The following is a 20,352-nucleotide window of genomic DNA, read 5'->3' on the forward strand; positions in this document are numbered from 1 at the left end:
GTGGTGTCCTTTCATTTGGTAATTCAAGAGATTATAAGGTAAAACAAGCTGCTTTACATTCCTCTGAGACTTAGCCTGAAGGCTGCTCTCCACAGCTACCACTAGGATAGCTTTCTTTGAAAGGTTGTCTTAAACCTATCTACCATAAGAGTCGAATTGGACTGGTGCAAGTTGGCCACTAGAACTAGTGACCAGCATATGCCAGGCCAACTTCTCACAGGCAGTCCCAGCTCTTTGTGACAAATGAAGTGGGAGGTTGATATGGGGACAGAGAGGAGTTTCCTGCAGAACCTGTTCTCTTTGAGCTGAATAGTCTCACATTGTGAGATACCCCAAAGCTCCGCCACGTAGATTGCGATACAAGTACATTGCAACTTGTAAATCTGTAACAAAGAGACAAGAGAACCACCCCCACACTAGCCGCGGGAAATTGCATAAAGAACCAGTTAATCTTGATAGCTTTATTCTGCGTTGCACAATTTTAGGTCTTCACGACCCTGAAGCAGAGAAGGTAATCTCTAAATACGAAAAAGTGCCTGTACCTCTCAGGCAAATGAAGCCAACAGATAAAATGGGAAGCTGTTTGTGCTTCGGGGCACATGCCATAATGTGTGACTTTGTAAAATGTACACATAAATCCAATGCAACCATAAAACCCTCAAAGGTAAACACCAGTAGACGCAGAGGCTTAGGCGTGCGTGCCATGAGCACTGTGTCATCCGCATAAAGAAGTGTGGGAAACAACTTGTCTTTAATTTTCAGTATGTTGGAGGGAATACTAGATAAAAAAGGGCGGAGCTCATTATTGTATACATTAATAAAAGGGGAGCCAGCATACACCCCTGTCTCACACCTTTGCAGATATATATGTCACCAGAAAAATCTCCCCGCCTGCTAATTCTAACACTAGCTTTCATTACTTTGTGCAAGTATGCAAGAAAGTGCATACGTGCTGCATCCAGGCCTCATGAAATAAGCATTTGCCATAATTTGGAGCAATTAACGCAATCAAATGCTGAAGTCAGATCCATCAATGCCAGGTTAATAGGAGTTTGTTTGGCTACAGCATATTTACCCAGAACCAAATTAATATTTAATCATTTTTTCAACCATCCCAACTTTGTTCCTAAACCCATACTGGGGGGATATACAAGTGACTCAGCTTGAGTCTATTTCCTTGATTCTGTTGAAAATTACCCTTCCCAGAATTTCGGCCGTAGAACCAATTAATAAAATGTTCCTATAACGTCCAGGGAGAAACTGATCCCCTTGTTAAAATAAGGGTACAATATTGCCAACTGATAAACATAAATTGAGCATTTTATGCCTGTAGTTAATAAATATGAGTTTTATTTGGGAGCAGCCATATGTCCAAACATCCAGGCTTATATCTTGGCCTATATCTATCTTCCATTTCTCCAAGGTGGTATGGTCTATTCTTGTACAGGTCTCCATGTGCAGTGTGTACAATTTAGAGACCTAGCCCCTTTGGACAGGTTTTTTAATTAGTTGGCTAAGTGGGGTAACTCAGGTGGTTACTTGGGGAAGGTAGGCCAAGCAGTTGATGCTGAATGTCACAGGCACGTATAGTCGAAGACAAGTAGTGTGGTGTCTATTGGCTTTGTCAAGGAGCCACCACATCATTATATAAAGACAAACCAACTAGTTTTCTCAAAGAGTGACCTCATCAATTTAAAAGGCTTTATCAAGGGACCATCACTTCATAATACCAAACACGCCTACAAGCTTTGCCAAGGGATCACCACACAAACAAATAAAGTAAAACCTATTGGCTTTGTCAACGTAATATAGCACATTTCTTTTATGCCTGTTTTTACGACATTATTCCGGGAATATGCTTTCCATGCTACTTGTTATTTGTGGACTCTTCTTGGGATTTAGTCTACACATATTGTACAAGGTTGCACTGAATACATAACATAGTGTACAGTTTTTCTCTACTTGTTCAGCAAAAGTTCCTAACGTTAGACACAACATGGTCACACAGCTGCATCTTCCAACACAGGAGTTTTATCATGTGCCCTGTCCCCTTGGGGGCTCAAGAGAAGGATTTTGGAAAAGAGGACTATTCTGGAACGACTGGAGTGCCTGACATGCAGCCCTTCATAAACTAAGTTTACACTCATGATGTAGACCATCTACCTACATACACCAAGTATGAGGCCTTTGTCCAATCCCAGGGATTGCAAATATATCCTTGTTCTCACACAGTAAGGGGAGGCATAGCCAGACAGATAATTTGCCATGGTTGTGATTTTTGTCCTATGCGCCCTGTTAGTAATGCTAATTACTTTGTTTAATTGCATTTGCCTAATGATCACAGCACATTTGCTTCATAATAGACTAGGATAGTTTCAATAAATGTATACTGTAAAATTTCTTTGTGTCTTTCTTGTATTTACCACGGGCATGCATGAGTGAGTGACTATCGAAAGGGGAGGATCTGTTTCCACGGTTCCCTTGGGGGCTAGAGGGTACTGTTTGAGGTTGCCAAAATCACCTGCTGCTCTGGGAAGGTTAGGAGTTCAGGTGAGGCACTGTGAGCTAGCCATGATTTAGGCCAACAGGTACTGATGCGGTAGAGAGAATCAGTCCCTATATTCTAACGTCCTGTTGTGCTAACACACAGTTTTGCTTTGCCAGCAGAATCCATGCAACACCTCCCGAGACCAGAGGCATAGTCCCTGCCAACTGCCCAAGACTCCCAACAATGCCCCTCCACAAAGATATTTACCATCAACACTGAGAGGGGAATAAATATTTGTTTTAAACTCCCTGAAATAGAGGGTTATTGTAGTAAATTACTTGTCTACTATTCTCCACTGTACTGCTCTGCTAGAATGTTCCATGACATCATAGAATGCCTGAGTGCCTCTCTGTGTAGTGTCAGTTAGTCAACTCAGGCTGAGCTGTTAGGAGCCTGCTCCTGGTGGGGCTGTCTTTGTACCATCTATCTTCTCCTACTATCCTGATCTCCTATACTGGAACCAAGCTACTAATAAAGAAGTATCCTACATGTACAGATGGACTCTGTATCTTCCTTTACAACAATTTTGGCGACAAGGATGGGATGGTGTACCCTAACTATGGGGGGGTTCTGTCGTTAGTGGGTAGTCAATGCCCTGTATCAGTTCCCAGGGTGAGCACCCTGTAGTGTACCCTTATAGGTTTACCCTACTTAAGGGAGGCTGTGTGGTATGTGGGTAGTCAATGCCCAATATTAGTTTTCCAGGGTTAGTACCCTGTGGTGTACCCTACCTAGGGGAGATTGTGTAATTTTTCCAGGGTTAGTACTCTGTAGTGTACCCTATCTAGGGGAGGTTGTTTTATTTCCAGGGGTTAGTACCCTGTGTGATTCTCTATTTTGGTGGAGGTTCTTTGGTCGCTTCCTAGCGTTATCATGGGTCTTCCTTTCATGTTGACACTATGCTCCGGTTGAAGTCCACCTGCATGGAACTCGTGGCCAAGGGTTTCACGCTTGTACGACTTTGAGTGAGAAGCTTCTCTCTCTAGTGTTTAGACCTCTTCCGTTACTCTTAACGGATTTTAAGTGTCAGCATGCCTTCTACCAAGGGAACTTGCGTTTTTTCCAGAGCTTTTTCTCTCTGGTGTATCTTTGTTATTGAGGTTGCACTCTTCCAGTTATCTAGAGTGAATCTAACCTCTATTGTACCTTTCTATTGGGGATGTTGTTTTCTCCCAAGGGTCTGTGTCTGCACCCACCTTTAACAGGGTGTCTACCCTGTGGTGTACCCACTTATGGGGAGGTTGTGTGGGTGACCACCCTTCTCTGATGCATTGGGTTTTTCATCTAAGCCATGCTTTGTTTTTCCCTAAGGGAGGGGGATGGGGTGTGTAGTAATGTTGTTTGCAATTTTAATGTATTCACTTATTCTTGCATCTTAACGCATTTCTCTTCATGCCGGTGAAATTCCTGATACCTCATGTAATAAACCTTTGGATATGTGCATCTAATTGTTGCACTTTCTTGTTCATGATATATTGAGGTATCTTCTACTCCTGAGGCACAGCCGGGAGCTCTGCTCGAAATCGAACTGTTTTTAAAACTTGTGTGTTAAATTGATTAAAATAATTTCGCACCTCTCCCTCACCTGCTAGTCTGGTTGGGGCACTTATCCAGAATCCCTAACACCCGTGCAGCCGATCTGAACGCTGCCACGGGGTAGGAAATCGCCATCACCGCCATCAGCGAGCGAGCCTGCTCACAGGCCACGCCTACTTCATCAGGCCACGCCCACTTCCCTGGGCCACACACCCCTTGACTACTTAAAGCGCTGACGCTCAGCCTTCTCCAGATCCTGTACTCCTGAGGCACAGCCGGGAGCTCTGCTCGAAATCGAACTGTTTTTAAAACTTGTGTGTTAAATTGATTTTAATAATTGCGCACCTCTCCCTCACCTGCTAGTCTGGTTGGGGCACTTATCCAGAATCCCTAACACCCGTGCAGCCGATCTAAACACTGCCACGGGGTAGGAAATCGCCATCACCGCCATCAGCGAGCGAGCCTGCTCACAGGCCACGCCCACTTCATCAGGCCACGCCCACTTCACTGGGCCACACCCCCCTTGACTACTTAAAGCGCTGACGCTCAGCCTTCTCCAGATCCTGTACTCCTGAGGCACAGCCAGGAGCTCTGCTCGAAATCGAACTGTTTTTCAAACTTGTGTGTTAAATTGATTTTAATAATTGCGCACCTCTCCCTCACCTGCTAGTCTGGTTGGGGCACTTATCCAGAATCCCTAACACCCGTGCAGCCGATCTGAACGCTGCCACGGGGTAGGAAATCGCCATCACCGCCATCAGCGACCCCTGTGCCCCACACAGACGGTCGCTCACCTCTCACTGCTGCTGCCCGTCGCCTGCTGCTGCCTGTCGCCTGCTGCTGCCTGTTGCCTGTCGCCCACCTGCTGGTACCGACCCCGCTCACGCCGCTCCCTCCTCACCTGCGCTGACCTCCGCTTCACGCCGCTCTCCTCCTGCTGCTGCTGGCCACTCTCCTCGCCTCCTCGCCGCCGCCGCTGCCCCGGTCACTCGCCTTCCTGGTTTCCCGCCGCTGAGCCCGCAGTCCCGCCTCTCCTCCCTGCCCATTGGCCACCCAGCCTCCCGCCTCCCAGCGGACCCTCCCTCCCGGCTCCTCACTTAAGGTGACCGCGGCGGGCTGGTCAGTGTGACCCCTGTGCCCCACACAGACGGTCGCTCACCTCTCACTGCTGCTGCCCGTCGCCTGCTGCTGCCTGTCGCCTGCTGCTGCCTGTTGCCTGTCGCCCACCTGCTGGTACCGACCCCGCTCACGCCGCTCCCTCCTCACCTGCGCTGACCTCCGCTTCACGCCGCTCTCCTCCTGCTGCTGCTGGCCACTCTCCTCGCCTCCTCGCCGCCGCCGCTGCCCCGGTCACTCGCCTTCCTGGTTTCCCGCCGCTGAGCCCGCAGTCCCGCCTCTCCTCCCTGCCCATTGGCCACCCAGCCTCCCGCCTCCCAGCGGACCCTCCCTCCCGGCTCCTTACTTAAGGTGACCGCGGCGGGCTGGTCAGTGTGACCCCTGTGCCCCACACAGACGGTCGCTCACCTCTCACTGCTGCTGCCCGTCGCCTGCTGCTGCCTGTCGCCTGCTGCTGCCTGTTGCCTGTCGCCCACCTGCTGGTACCGACCCCGCTCACGCCGCTCCCTCCTCACCTGCGCTGACCTCCGCTTCATGCTGCTCTCCTCCTGCTGCTGCTGGCCACTCTCCTCGCCTCCTCGCCGCCGCCGCTGCCCCGGTCACTCGCCTTCCTGGTTTCCCGCCGCTGAGCCCGCAGTCCCGCCTCTCCTCCCTGCCCATTGGCCACCCAGCCTCCCGCCTCCCAGCGGACCCTCCCTCCCGGCTCCTTACTTAAGGTGACCGCGGCGGGCTGGTCAGTGTGACCCCTGTGCCCCACACAGACGGTCGCTCACCTCTCACTGCTGCTGCCCGTCGCCTGCTGCTGCCTGTCGCCTGCTGCTGCCTGTTGCCTGTCGCCCACCTGCTGGTACCGACCCCGCTCACGCCGCTCCCTCCTCACCTGCGCTGACCTCCGCTTCACGCCGCTCTCCTCCTGCTGCTGCTGGCCACTCTCCTCGCCTCCTCGCCGCCGCCGCTGCCCCGGTCACTCGCCTTCCTGGTTTCCCGCCGCTGAGCCCGCAGTCCCGCCTCTCCTCCCTGCCCATTGGCCACCCAGCCTCCCGCCTCCCAGCGGACCCTCCCTCCCGGCTCCTTACTTAAGGTGACCGCGGCGGGCTGGTCAGTGTGACCCCTGTGCCCCACACAGACGGTCGCTCACCTCTCACTGCTGCTGCCCGTCGCCTGCTGCTGCCTGTCGCCTGCTGCTGCCTGTTGCCTGTCGCCCACCTGCTGGTACCGACCCCGCTCACGCCGCTCCCTCCTCACCTGCGCTGACCTCCGCTTCACGCCGCTCTCCTCCTGCTGCTGCTGGCCACTCTCCTCGCCTCCTCGCCGCCGCCGCTGCCCCGGTCACTCGCCTTCCTGGTTTCCCGCCGCTGAGCCCGCAGTCCCGCCTCTCCTCCCTGCCCATTGGCCACCCAGCCTCCCGCCTCCCAGCGGACCCTCCCTCCCGGCTCCTTACTTAAGGTGACCGCGGCGGGCTGGTCAGTGTGACCCCTGTGCCCCACACAGACGGTCGCTCACCTCTCACTGCTGCTGCCCGTCGCCTGCTGCTGCCTGTCGCCTGCTGCTGCCTGTTGCCTGTCGCCCACCTGCTGGTACCGACCCCGCTCACGCCGCTCCCTCCTCACCTGCGCTGACCTCCGCTTCACGCCGCTCTCCTCCTGCTGCTGCTGGCCACTCTCCTCGCCTCCTCGCCGCCGCCGCTGCCCCGGTCACTCGCCTTCCTGGTTTCCCGCCGCTGAGCCCGCAGTCCCGCCTCTCCTCCCTGCCCATTGGCCACCCAGCCTCCCGCCTCCCAGCGGACCCTCCCTCCCGGCTCCTTACTTATGACGCCCCCCCAGCGACCGCGCAGCGGACGCGCGCAGCGGGAGCGCCGACTGAGCGCCGAAGGTGCGCCAAAGGTAAGCCCGTCTGCGCCCGTCCGCGCCTGGACCGCGCCCAGCGCCAGACCCCCTGGCCCCCGCGCCCGCCAGCCCCCCCGCAGGACCTACGACTTCGCTACGCTCATCGCACTCAAACCCGCCCGAGCCCCCGGATGCCACCGAGCGTCCCCGCGACGCACCCATGGACCCTTCGACTGCCGATCCTGCAACTTCTCCTGCCTCCGAACAAGCACCACGCCCACCAAGACGGACAACAGCAACCACCTCAAGTGCATCCTGATCAACACCCGTTCCATCCACAGACACGCCGTGGAACTCGGGAACCTCCTCGACACCGCATCTCCAGACGTCGCCTTCCTCACGGAAACCTGGATGAACGACTCCTCAGCCCCCGACATCGCCATAGCCATCCCGGACGGCTACAAGATCATCAGGAGGGATCGCAACAACCAGACCGGAGGGGGCATCGCCATCGTTCACAAAAGCACCATTCGCATCTCGACTGACTCCACCGACGCATTCAACACCGCCGAATACCTGCACTTCCAGATCCACACCGACCCCAAGACTACCCTCAGAGGCACCCTCATCTACAGACCCCCGGGACCACGCGCACAGTTCTGCGAAGACATCACGGACTTCATCAGCCCTCACGCCCTCCCCTCCACCGACTACATCCTCCTCGGAGACCTCAACTTCCACCTGGAGAACAACAACGACCGCAACACGACCACCCTGCTGGACAACCTCGCCAACCTCGGACTCCAGCAACTGGTCAACACCCCCACCCACTACGCCGGCCACACGCTCGACCCCCTCTTCTCATCCAGCAAGCACATCACCTTCAGCCACTGCACCGGACTCCACTGGACTGACCACAGCTGCGTCCACTTCAGCTTCAAGAAGAACACGGTCCACCACCACCCGAAGCAGGTTCCCCACAGAAACTGGAGCAAGATCACCGTCGACCAGCTCACCACCTCCCGCAGCCAGAACCCACCGGTCCGGACAACGGACCCTAACACAGCAGCCCTCGACCTCACGCAATGGCTGACCTCCTGTGCCAACGACCTCGCCCCACTGAAGAACCCACTCACCAGGCCCAGAAGCAAGAAGGCCCCCTGGTTCACCGATGAACTCAAGGACTCCAAGAAGGCCTGCCGCACCCTCGAGAAGGCCTGGCTCCTCGACAAGACCACCGACAACATGACCGCCCTCAAACTCGCCACCCGCAGACATCACCAGCTCATCCGCACCACCAAGAAGAAATCTTTGAAGGAACGACTGGACAAGAACGCCCATGACAGCAAGGAGCTCTTCAACATCGTCAAGGAGTTCTCCAACCCCAGCACCAGCAACAACGACATCACTCCCTCGCAGGACCTCTGCGACTCCCTCGCCTCGTACTTCCACCGCAAGATCGCCGACATCCACAACAGTTTTGGCGCTCCACCCCCGCACCCATCGACCGAACCCACGCACCCCGCCGCTATCCTCCAGACATGGACCAAAGTGACCCTCGAAGACACGACACGCATGATGAACACCATCCACTCCGGATCTCCGACCGACCCATGCCCCCACCATGTCTTCAACAAGGCCGCCTCTACCATCGCACCCCACCTCCGAGACATCATCAACGCCTCCTTCGACACAGCCACCTTCCCAGAGAGCTGGAAGCACGCCGAGCTCAGCGCACTACTGAAGAAACCAACTGCGGACCCGACCGACCTCAAGAACTTCCGCCCTATCTCGCTCCTTCCTTTCCCTGCCAAAGTCATCGAGAAGGTCGTCAACAAGCAGCTGGCCGCCTTCCTCGAGACGAACGGATCCCTCGACCCATCGCAATCCGGATTCAGAGCCAACCACAGCACAGAGACCGCCCTCATCGCAGCCACCGACGACATCCGAGCCCTGCTCGACAAAGGTGAAACAGCGGCACTCATCCTCCTTGACCTCTCCGCAGCATTTGACACTGTCTGCCACCGCACCCTAGTCCAACGCCTCAACGACACCGGCATCCAGGGGATTGCTCTGGAATGGATCATCTCATACCTCTCCGGCAGAACACAGAGAGTACGCCTCCCTCCGTTCCGCTCGGAGGCCACCGAAGTCATCTGCGGCGTCCCGCAAGGATCATCGCTCAGCCCCACTCTCTTCAACATCTACATGAAACCCCTCGCTGCCATCGCACGCCAACACAACCTCAACATCATCTCCTACGCCGATGACACCCAGCTGATTCTCTCCCTGACCAGAGACCCCGACACCGCCAAAGCCGACCTACACGAAGGGATGAAAGATGTCGCCGAATGGATGAACATCAGCCGCCTGAAGTTGAACACGGACAAGACAGAAGTCCTCATCCTGGGACCATCGCCCTCTGCATGGGACGACTCCTGGTGGCCCCCGGCCCTGGGCACCGCACCCAAGCCAACGGACCACGCACGCAACTTGGGCGTCATCCTGGACTCCTCCCTGTCGATGACCAGACAAGTCAACGCCGTCTCCTCATCTTGCTTCCACAACCTCCGCATGCTCCGCAAGATCTTCAGATGGATCCCGACTGAGACCAGGAAGACTGTCACCCAGGCCCTCGTCACCAGCAGACTAGACTACGGAAACACCCTCTACGCCGGTACAACAGCCAAGCTTCAGAAAAGACTTCAGCGTATCCAGAACGCCTCCGCCCGTCTCATCCTGGACGCCCCCCGACGCAGCCACATCTCGAACCACCTAAGAGACCTGCACTGGCTCCCTGTCAACAAGAGGATCACGTTCAGACTCCTCACCCACGCACACAAATCCCTCCACGACCTGGGCCCAAGGTACCTCAACGACCGCCTGACCTTCTACACGCCCACCCGACAGCTACGATCCGCGTACCTCGCCCTCGCCGTCGTCCCTCGCATCCAGAGAGCCACCGCCGGAGGAAGATCCTTCTCCTACCTGGCGGCTAAGACATGGAACTCCCTGCCCGTCCACCTGCGGCTGACCCAGGACCACCTCGCCTTCAGGAAACAGCTTAAGACCTGGCTGTTCGAGCAGTAGCAGACCCCCTCCCCCAGCGCCTTGAGACCCTTCCGGGTGAGTAGTGCGCGTTATAAATTCCTTGATTGATTGATTGATTGATTGAGCGAGCGAGCCTGCTCACAGGCCACGCCCACTTCATCAGGCCACGCCCACTTCCCTGGGCCACACCCCCTTGACTACTTAAAGCGCTGACGCTCAGCCTTCTCCAGATCCTGTACTCCTGAGGCACAGCCGGGAGCTCTGCTTGAAATCGAACTGTTTTTAAAACTTGTGTGTTAAATTGATTTTAATAATTGCGCACCTCTCCCTCACCTGCTAGTCTGGTTGGGGCACTTATCCAGAATCCCTAACACCCGTGCAGCCGATCTGAACGCTGCCACGAGGTAGGAAATCGCCATCACCGCCATCAGCGAGCGAGCCTGCTCACAGTCCACGCCCACTTCATCAGGCCACGCCCACTTCCCTGGGCCACACCCCCCTTGACTACTTAAAGCGCTGACGCTCAGCCTTCTCCAGATCCTGTACTCCTGAGGCAGAGCCGGGAGCTCTGCTCGAAATCGAACTGTTTTTAAAACTTGTGTGTTAAATTAATTTTAATAATTGCGCACCTCTCCCTCACCTGCTAGTCTGGTTGGGGCACTTATCCAGAATCCCTAACACCCGTGCAGCCGATCTGAACGCTGCCACGGGGTAGGAAATCGCCATCACCGCCATCAGCGAGCGAGCCTGCTCACAGGCCACGCCCACTTCATCAGGCCACGCCCCCCACACCCTCTCCCGGCATAAAATCATGTGCAGCACTCGGACGCGCAGCGGACGGGCGCAGCGGGCGCGCCGTCAGCGCGCCAAAGGCGCGCCAAAGGCAAGCCCGTCTGGGCCCGTCCGGGCCCGGACGGTCCCAGGCCCAGCCACTATGCCCATTTCTCGCAAGAAATGCCCGGTCTATACCCGAGATAGGCTTTTGGCCCTGAATACACTAAAACATCCCTCCTGCAATTACACCCTCATGGGCGATAATCCATTTACCGGCTGCAGTCTCTGTAATCCTCCCGGCGCAGATATTGAACGCGGTGGCCTCCAGCTAGGCCTACTCAACTGCAGGTCGCTTGTTAAACACGCCCACGAAATAAACCTCCTGATCTCAAACCACGCCATGGACATTCTGTTTCTCACTGAGACATGGCTCACCCCCAACAACGGCCCTGACATTGTCAACGCGCTCCCTCCGGGCTATCAAATCTGTTCTCTGAATAGACCGCGTGGTAGAGGAGGTGGCCTAGCCATAATATTCAAGGATTCCCTCACCTGCAGAATCTTAGATGGCAACATCAAAGACTGCGAAAGCTGCCACTTCACCATCCAAATTTCACCAGTAACATCCCTGTCGGGACTGCTTGTATATCGCCCCCCCGGCCTACTCGCCGAATTCCCCAGCAAGCTCATCGACCATGTCACTCTCGAGTCTACAACTACCTCTAACTACCTCTTGTTAGGGGATCTCAATCTTCACTTTCTGGACCCTGTCGAAACTCAGGCAGCCGAATTTTTACTGGACATCTCCTCCTCTGGTCTCTGCTTAAAGAACCCACAGACCACTCACGACAAAGGACAGCTACTTGACCCCATCTTCACAAACATTCAAGACCTTAATATCCGCGCTCACCTCCCTCTTCCCTGGACCGACCATTTCCTGGTCCCCTTCGAATGGCACATCAATATTCCTCCACCCCAACCGCCCAAAATCAGAACTCTTATCAGACTCTGGCACAAACTGGTCCCAGAAGAATGGGCAGCCAAACTTAGGGAAGATATCCCCCCTCCCTCCCAAAACACCATTACAGCCGACACTGAATTCAATACATGGCTCACCCAATCACTGGATTGCCTCCTACCGAGATCCAGCACCCTTAAACGTACCAAGAGAGTTAACCCCTCTCCCTGGTACACCCCCGAATTGAATCCCTTACGGAAGGAATGCAAGAGAAATGAACACATATGGAGGAAAGACAAGACAGCAGACAAGAAAGGTACGTTCCGTGCTTCCATAAAAACTTACAAACGGGAGCTCCAAAAAACCAAGAGCGTATTCTACGAAGATAGAATTAAAAACTCGCCCTGCTCTGCCCAAGAAACTTTCGCTATTCTTAAAGAACTTCTTCAGGCTCCAGATCCCCCTGCAAAACCCCTGGACCCCAAAGCCGCGGAAAGTAAATGTATTCAACTGGCCACTTTTTTCGACGAGAAAATTCAAAAAATTCTCGCATCCCTACCCCCTGCCGGCCATACGGACAGGGACCCTTCTAACTCTCCCCACTGCCACAGTCATTCCACCGATGCCCCCTCACCCCTTCTCGACACCTTCGGCCCAGTATCCACGGAAGAGGTCGCCGCGACGCTGGCCACAATTAAAAGTGGCTCCCCCAGCGACCCTGCTCCGCTTCGTTTCCTGAAAAAAGTGTCCAGCACCATTATCCCTCCTCTCACGTCCCTCATCAATGTCTCCCTCACTCAGGGAGTAGTCCCTCCCAGCTGGAAAGCGGCGGTGGTCAAAGGTCTTTTGAAAAAACCTTTACTGGACCCCCAGGACCTAGCCAACTACAGGCCAATCTCCCTCCTCCCCGGAAACAGTAAAATCACGGAGAAGCTAGTGAATAAAAAACTATCACTATTTCTTGAAAGTAACAACATACTCAGGAACTCCCAGACTGGTTTCCGCCCCGGCCAGGGCACTGACACCGCCCTCCTGGCGGCAGTGGAGAAGGCCAGAAGCATTCTGGACACAGGAGGATCAGTGGCAGTGATCCTCCTGGACCTCAGTGCGGCCTTCGACACTGTAAATCACCAGATTTTAATCCAGCGGCTGAGAGACACTGGAGTAAGGGGCACGGCCTTGAAGTGGCTCATGTCTTTTCTAGATGGTCACTCTTTCCAAGTCTGGGAGAATGACAGCCACTCTTCCGCGATCCCCCTCCGCTGTGGAGTACCGCAGGGCTCATCTCTTGGCCCTACGTTATTCAACGTTTACATGTCTCCGTTGGAGGAATTGGTCACCCCGTTCGGCGTGACGATCATCAATTACGCCGACGATACCCAGCTGGTGGTAACCCTTTCACACCCACACCAAGATCCTTCCGATCTCCACAGCTGTCTCACCGAAATCCACAGCTGGATGAACACCTCAGCGCTGAAACTGAATGGGTCCAAGACCGATATCCTGCTGCTCGGACACAAAAAGTCCTCCCTGCCGCCTAACATCTGGCCCGACTGTTTAGGTGACCCCCCTGCCCCCAAGGAGGAGGTCAAGAGCCTGGGCGTATGGCTCGAAAAGGATCTGAGCTTCAGAACTCAGGCCAAAAAGACAGCAGGAATATGCTTTGGTCTCCTCTGGGCATCTAGGAAGGTCTTCCCTTTGCTTCCCGCCACTTCCCGGAAACTATTGATCCAGGGCCTCATCCTGGCATGGTTAGATTACTGCAATGCAATCTACCTGGGTGCCCCGGAAGCTACTTTTAATACCCTGCAGAGAATCCAAAACGCCGCTGCCCGACTACTCACTCACACACCAGCCAGATCTTCGGCAAAGCCAGCTTTGAAGCTCCTTCGCTGGCTCCCAGTCAGAGAGAGGGTTGCTTTCAAAGCCCTCTGTCTGGCCCACAAACTTCTCCATAACAAAGGCCCACCCATCCTCAATAATTTTATCATCCCCTACAAAGCGACAAGAGCTCTTCGATCTAACAGAGAGAATTTCATCACGGTTCCCAGAGTAAAAAAAAGCTCGGTCTGGAGGACGCCGCTTCTCGGTCCACACTGCCAAACATTGGAACAGCCTCCCTCGGAGTCTAAGAACCGAACCAAACCTCCTTCAGTTCAGGAAGGCACTGAAAACTCTTCTCTTTCCCTGATTCCTCTTCCTTCCTGCTGCTGTTCCCCCCCGAAGTCAGGTTCAAGCGCTGGGATGCTCAAGGGTTACTACGCGCTCTACAAAAACCTTAAATTAATTAATTAATCTTACTTGTCTTTATCTTTATTTCTGCTGTTTTTCCCTAAGGAAGGAGGATGTGTAGTAAATTACTTGTCTACTATTCTCCACTGTACTGCTCTGCTAGAATGTTCCATGACATCATAGAATGCCTGAGTGCCTCTCTGTGTTAGAGTGTCAGTTAGTCAACTCAGGCTGAGCTTTTAGGAGCCTGCTCCTGCTGGGGCTGTCTTTGTGCCATCTATCTTCTCCTACTATCCTGATCTCCTATACTGGAACCAAGCTACTAATAAAGAAGTATCCTACATGTACAGATGGATTCTTTATCTTCCTTTACAACAGTTACCAGCACAAAAAGGTCTGGCATTTCAGGCAGACATTTTTCAATGGGTTATTCCCCATTCCGGGTGCTTGTGATCCCTGTTATCTCATTGGAAAACTACAGGTTGGAATAGTTAATGCTGTTATTAGTATTTCACCGCAGAGATAAGGGAGAGCTCGTAATGAAGGCTTTAGTGTGCATTTTGCAGTTGCAGCTGAAGCGACAAGTGAAGAAAAATGACCCTCATGGACGGGGAAGCTTATTTCGAGCTATTAAAAATCACTGAACAGTGAGTATCAGTCTGCATCCGAAGGGGAATTAGTGACCATGGTACTAAAAGTACTATCCACTGGGGCCAGAGGGGCAGGCTTCAAATTCGGACCCAGTCTGTTTTTGACAACCTTGTCCAATAGTAAACTTACCTATCGACTGTACGCATAGCAGCAGTGGCACAGGACACATCTAACCTGGGTGAGCTGCACTGTTCATAGCTATACTCCTGGATTTCTACTACACCTCTTGGTCTCATGCACCAACTTGTCTCCCAGTTAAATCAAGATCAAGGTGCAAAAATGTCTTTTTCATCCACACTGCCTTTAAAGGGCACTTATCAGACTTAGGGGCATATTTATTAATAAATCACGCAGCGCAGCACAGCAAGTCTCCTTGCTGCACTGTGTGATGGAGAAAGGGCAGGAACGTGCTGTATTCAACACTGTACTTCGTTTTCCTTTAATTTTTCAGTGCTGGGGCACATTCAATTTTTTTTTTGGTAGGAACAGGGAGATTAAATAATTTGCCCAGAATCACAGGATGAAGAGTCGACGCCGAGGCTCGAACCTTGGTTTCACCAGCTCCAAGGTCGGCAGCTCTGGCCGTCAGACCACATCCTCTCTGTGTTACACTCACAGGCGGTGGACTTGGGTCTGTAGGGATCCCCGAGGCGGTGGTGGAGATGGCCGTAGGGGTAGAATGGCTGCCTTCCAGGAGTTCTGTGTGCAGCTCGTACCCCAGCCTTTCATGGAACAAATCAGTGCATTCTGGAATTTGTAGTGCAGCGCAGGGGCGCACTCGCCCTTTTGTGGTCTCTGTCCTCCAGGTGGATAGTGTGAAGTCACCTTGACACTATGTCGCCGCCCCATGCTTTAATGTACTCAACCAGTGCGTTCTGGGAAATGTAGTCCTATGTAGAGGTTTGGTGTCCCTCCTCGGGATGGAGGGTGCAGCAGGGGGTGCTCCTTCTGTCCTGCCCCATTCCCCAGCCACCCACAGAGATGATGTGTAATATGCTGCAGCCTGTCCCCTGACCCCGTCATGATATTATTTTATTTTATTGAAAAAGTTGTATATAGCGCTAGCTTTACCCATAGGTATCAGAGCGCTTTACATACATACTGTAAAGAAAAAACAGCGCACTTGTTTGTATAGCGCACATTTCCCCCTGGCGCCACCTCGAAGCGCTTCCAGCTCTCCACAGACCTTCTACAGGGCCAGGGGCGGACATGGGTAGCAGAAAAAGTCTGCCCCATCACGGAGTTGTGCCGAGTGACCTGGGGGGGGGGGGGGGGGGGTGAAGCTCAAGGGGCAGCCTCTGACCGTGGGGGCCCGGGTCATGCAGGGACTGGCTCCCTCCCCACTTTAATGAAGGGAGATCTGCAGTGTCAGCCTGGGAAATAAGGCTCTGCTGTTTCGCAGCATGAATGGCTGCCACGCCTCAAAGCGCCTTAATTCGGACAAGAGGTCACAAGCCCCCTCAGTCGCGAAAGGAAAGAAAACTTGGGCATTCTGAAGGGATTGGTGGCTCCATTTACACTAATGTATCTTCTGAGAGCGTTCGTTCTGCCATATTGAAAAAAATACTTGCTTTTTATTTATGTTTTATTTATGGTTGTGCTATGGTATTTTAAGCACGTTTTTACAGCGCCTACTACCATGTGCATTGTCACGCAGAGTTTTTGTAATCTGTGCTTGTTTGTAAATGAATGAACTGTAATCATGAAATTCTATATATGGAGTGTGTGTATTTATACATCTCCAACATAAACAAGCAAATGCCAAGCGGTGCAAGCGTCCCAGACACACTGAGCAGGAATAGTACAGGCAGCAGCTGCGGCGCAAGCTTCCCAGACACACAGACGAAAGGTGCAAACGTCCCACAGGCACACAGAACAGACATGGTACAGGCAGAAGCGGTCACATACACTCCCGCGCCATTTGTCTCCGCAACTTCAAACACCAGCTAAACAAGCTGTCGCCATTAAACCTGCGATGTTAAAATAAAAGCGGGCTTGTAGTTCTCCAAATTTATATAGCACGACCTCGACCCGAAGGTACTGGAGCGCTTTACATGAGCTCCGGTTACGTGACACAAGGACAAATTCTTTTTTTTTTTGGTACGCACAGTGAGATTAAATGATTTGCCCCCACGTACCTTTCAGATCCGATAGCATGGTTGCCCGCGCTGCTGCATGCTCTGCAGTTCCTACGATTGGCTCTGCAAGATTTCAGCTTGTGGTCTCTACCTTCCCCACCCCCTCAACCATGGGAGGGGGGCAGACACAGGCACACACAAATTAAAAAACAACAAGTGCGGTACCGCAAAGTCAGCCGCGTGTTTACTTTCGCATCGTGCTTTCACTTTAAGTGAAAGCGTGATGGGAAAGTAAACATGCGGCTGGCTTTGCTAAATGCAAAGAAAAAAGTGCATAGGAAGTAATAAAGGAGAGAGTGTCACGCCGCTGGTAAAAAATCAAATCCCGGTGGGCGTGGCCAAAAGGAGACAAGGCGGCAACATGGAGGGACTAAGAAGCCTTCTTTATAATGAGAAGCCTACGTTTTGCATGCAACATGACGAGAACCAATTAGAAAGATGGGCGGGGCTTCAACTCCGCCTCCGAGAGCTTCAGAATCTGAATTAATTCCAAGAAGCTCTCGAATGCCGAGTGCAGCACATGCGCTGCTTTTGACAGCCGAGACCTAAAAACATAAAATGCAAATTGATGGCCACTTCATTATCACACAGGACAAATGGAAACAATAGGGGCTGTCAAGGATCATTGTTGCTTTTGAAAGTATCAGGGGCGGCTCCTCCAAATAGCAGATGAGCAGTGCCCCCACTTTAAAGGAAAAATAAAATAAGAATAAAAGCATTTTATTCTCATATTATTTTTGCCTGTCTAACGGCTGACGATGCGAGTCTTCAGCAGGGCGGGCCCAGGCACTCCTGATCGACAGGCATAGCGGGGGGGTGAGTGGTGGGCACTTTTAACTGCTCATGTGTGTTTGGCCGGCCGTTTTGTGCCGGTCACACACACATACCCACTTAAGGTTCACCAACCCAGCTGTGTAGCACAGCCGGGATGGAAAAACACCCCAAGCTCACAGGCACTGTCTGAGCAGCAAACAAGGCCTCCCAGACCAATCCCAGAGCTTCTCTCATGCTGGGAATACTATTCCCAGCATGAGAAGAGAAGCGTTGTGATTTAGCATCTAGGAGACTGTGCAGTCAGAGTCCCGAATGGGAGGGAAGAAGCAAGGCAAAGGCCATCGTAGCAGCAGGTAAATGTTATTTTAATTATTTTTAAAAGTGCGTTTAGTTTTGCTTGCATTTCCCTCCCCCACCCCAATCAATCATCAGTCAATCAATAATTTGTAAAGCGCACTGCATACCCGTGAGGGTTTCAAGGCGCTGGGGGGTGGGATGCTGCTGCTATTGGTCGAAGAGCCAGGTCTTGAGCTGTCTCCTGAAGGTCAGCAAGTCTTTGGTCTGTCGCAGGTAGAGGGGGAGGGTGTTCCAGGTCCTGGCGGCTTGGTCGGAGAAGGATCTGCCTCCGGACGTAGTTCTCCGGATGTGTGGGACCGTGGCCAGGGCGTGGTCAGCGGAGCGGAGTTTTCTATTGGGTACGTAGAAGGAGAGCCGATTGTTGAGATAGGCTGGGCCGGTTTTGTGGAGAGCCTTGTGTGTGTGGATCAGGAGCTTGAAGGAGATTCTTTTGTCGACTGGGAGCCAGTGCAGGTTCCTCAGGTGGGGGGTGATGTGGTCGCGGCGCGGGATGTCAAGGATCAGGCGTGCGGAGGCGTTCTGGATTCTCTGTAGTCTGTTGATGAGCTTGGATGAGGCTCCGGCGTAGAGGGCATTTCCGTAGTCGAGTCTGCTGCTGGCTAGGGCCTGGGTGACTGTTTTCCTCGTGTTTGTCGGGATCCATCTGTAGATCTTGCGGAGCATGCGGAGGGTGTTGAAGCAGGTGGAGGAGACTGCGTTGACTTGTTTGGTCATGGAGAGTTTCGAGTCGAGGATGACTCCCAGGTTGCCTGCGTGGTCGGTGGGTGCCAGGGGGGATCCCAGTGACGTGGGCCACCAGGAGTCGTCCCAAGCGGAGGGGTTGGACCAGAGGATGAGGATTTCCGTCTTGTCTGTGTTCAGTTTGAGGCAGCTGTCCTCCATCCAGTCTGCCATGGCCTTCATTCCCAGGTGGAGGTTGGATTTGGTGGTGAGGGGGTCCTTGGTGAGGGAGAGGATCAGCTGAGTGTCATCGGCGTGGGGGATTATGTTGAGGTTGTGTTGTCGGGCGATGCGTGCTAGTGGGGCCATGTAGACGTTGAACAGCGTCGGGCTGAGGGAGGATCCTTGAGGGACGCCGCAGATGATCTTGAAGGCATTGGATCGGAATGTGGGGAGGCGGACTCTCTGAGTTCTGCTGGAGAGGAAGGAGGAGGTCCAGTCCAGGGCCTTCTCTTGGATCCCGGCGTAGTGGAGGCGTGTGCGTAGAGTGCGGTGGCAGACGGTGTCGAAGGCGGCAGAGAGGTCCAGGAGGATGAGGGCTGCCGTCTCGCCGTTGTCTAGCAGGATCCTGATGTCATCTGTGGCGGCGATGAGGGCGGTCTCGGTGCTGTGGTTGCTGCGGAATCCTGATTGGGAGGGGTCCAGGATGTTGTTGTTTTCGAGGTGACGGGTGAGCTGGGTGTTTACTATCTTCTCGATGACCTTTGCTGGGAACGGACGCAGGGAGATGGGCCGGAAGTTCTTGAGGTCGTTCGGATCCGCCTTGGGTTTCTTCAGTAGAGCGTTGATCTCTGCGTGCTTCCAGTTCTCAGGGAAGGTGGCGGTCTCGAAGGAGAGGTTGATGATTTTGTTCAGGTGGGGTGTGATGGAATTGCTGGCTTTGTTGAGAATGTGGTGCGGGAGAGGGTCGGACGGGGATCCGGAGTGGATTGTTCCCATGGTCTTGATTGTGTCCTCGATGCTCACGTTGGCCCAGGTTGTCAGGGTGTCGTGGACGGTGTGGTGCGGTGGGTTCGGTGGGGTGTGGTCAGCAGGGGCCGTCCGGGATCCAAAGCTCTCATGGATGTCGGTGGTTTTCAGGTGGAAGAAGGCGGCGAGGGAGTCGCAGAGGGCTTGCGAGGGTGGGATGTCGTTGGCGTTGGAGCTGGGGTTGGAGAGTTCCTTCACGATGTTGAAGAGCTCCACTACCCCACCACTAAACAATTATAGCAGCCACCTCTGTAAAGTATGAAGCTTAACCAACATATTGTCAGGTACTCTAACCGACATTAGCTTCGCTGAACACAAACCTCCTTGCCTGAGTATCAGCAGTGAATGACCAACTGGCTAGATACTCAAAGGTATCATTCCACACTTGAGATCAGTGCTTAGGCCCGCAGCTAATTGCCCCACATAAACCCTCTCACTCGCCCCTACCATATGACTTAACACCACACATATAACCTGGCTGCTTAGATCCTTCAAATTGGTCTCTAGATCCTCCTTCTCCCACTGCAATTACTCTTTGATGCCTGCCATAGCGCCTTAAAGAGTGATCATGACTCTTCGCCAATCTTTCTACTAAACTACGACGGTTGTTGCAGTTATCATAAATGTTAACATATTTTTTGCCTGATCGTTAAAGGATTCCTAAATATTTAATTTGACATTTACGAAAAACTAAATCTGATC

The 20,352-nt window shown here is 53.3% G+C and overlaps 1 protein-coding gene across 2 annotated transcripts in view; it reads right to left on the reverse strand.

Moving 5' to 3' along the window:
• PDE6A (phosphodiesterase 6A) overlaps positions 1 to 20,352 on the reverse strand; it is a 292,442-nt gene that overhangs the window by 15,067 nt on the left and 257,023 nt on the right. The gene's annotated exons all lie outside the window — the stretch shown is intronic.

Source organism: Triturus cristatus, chromosome 7 (genome assembly GCF_964204655.1).
Source record: "Triturus cristatus chromosome 7, aTriCri1.1, whole genome shotgun sequence".
Lineage (NCBI taxonomy): Eukaryota > Metazoa > Chordata > Amphibia > Caudata > Salamandridae > Triturus > Triturus cristatus.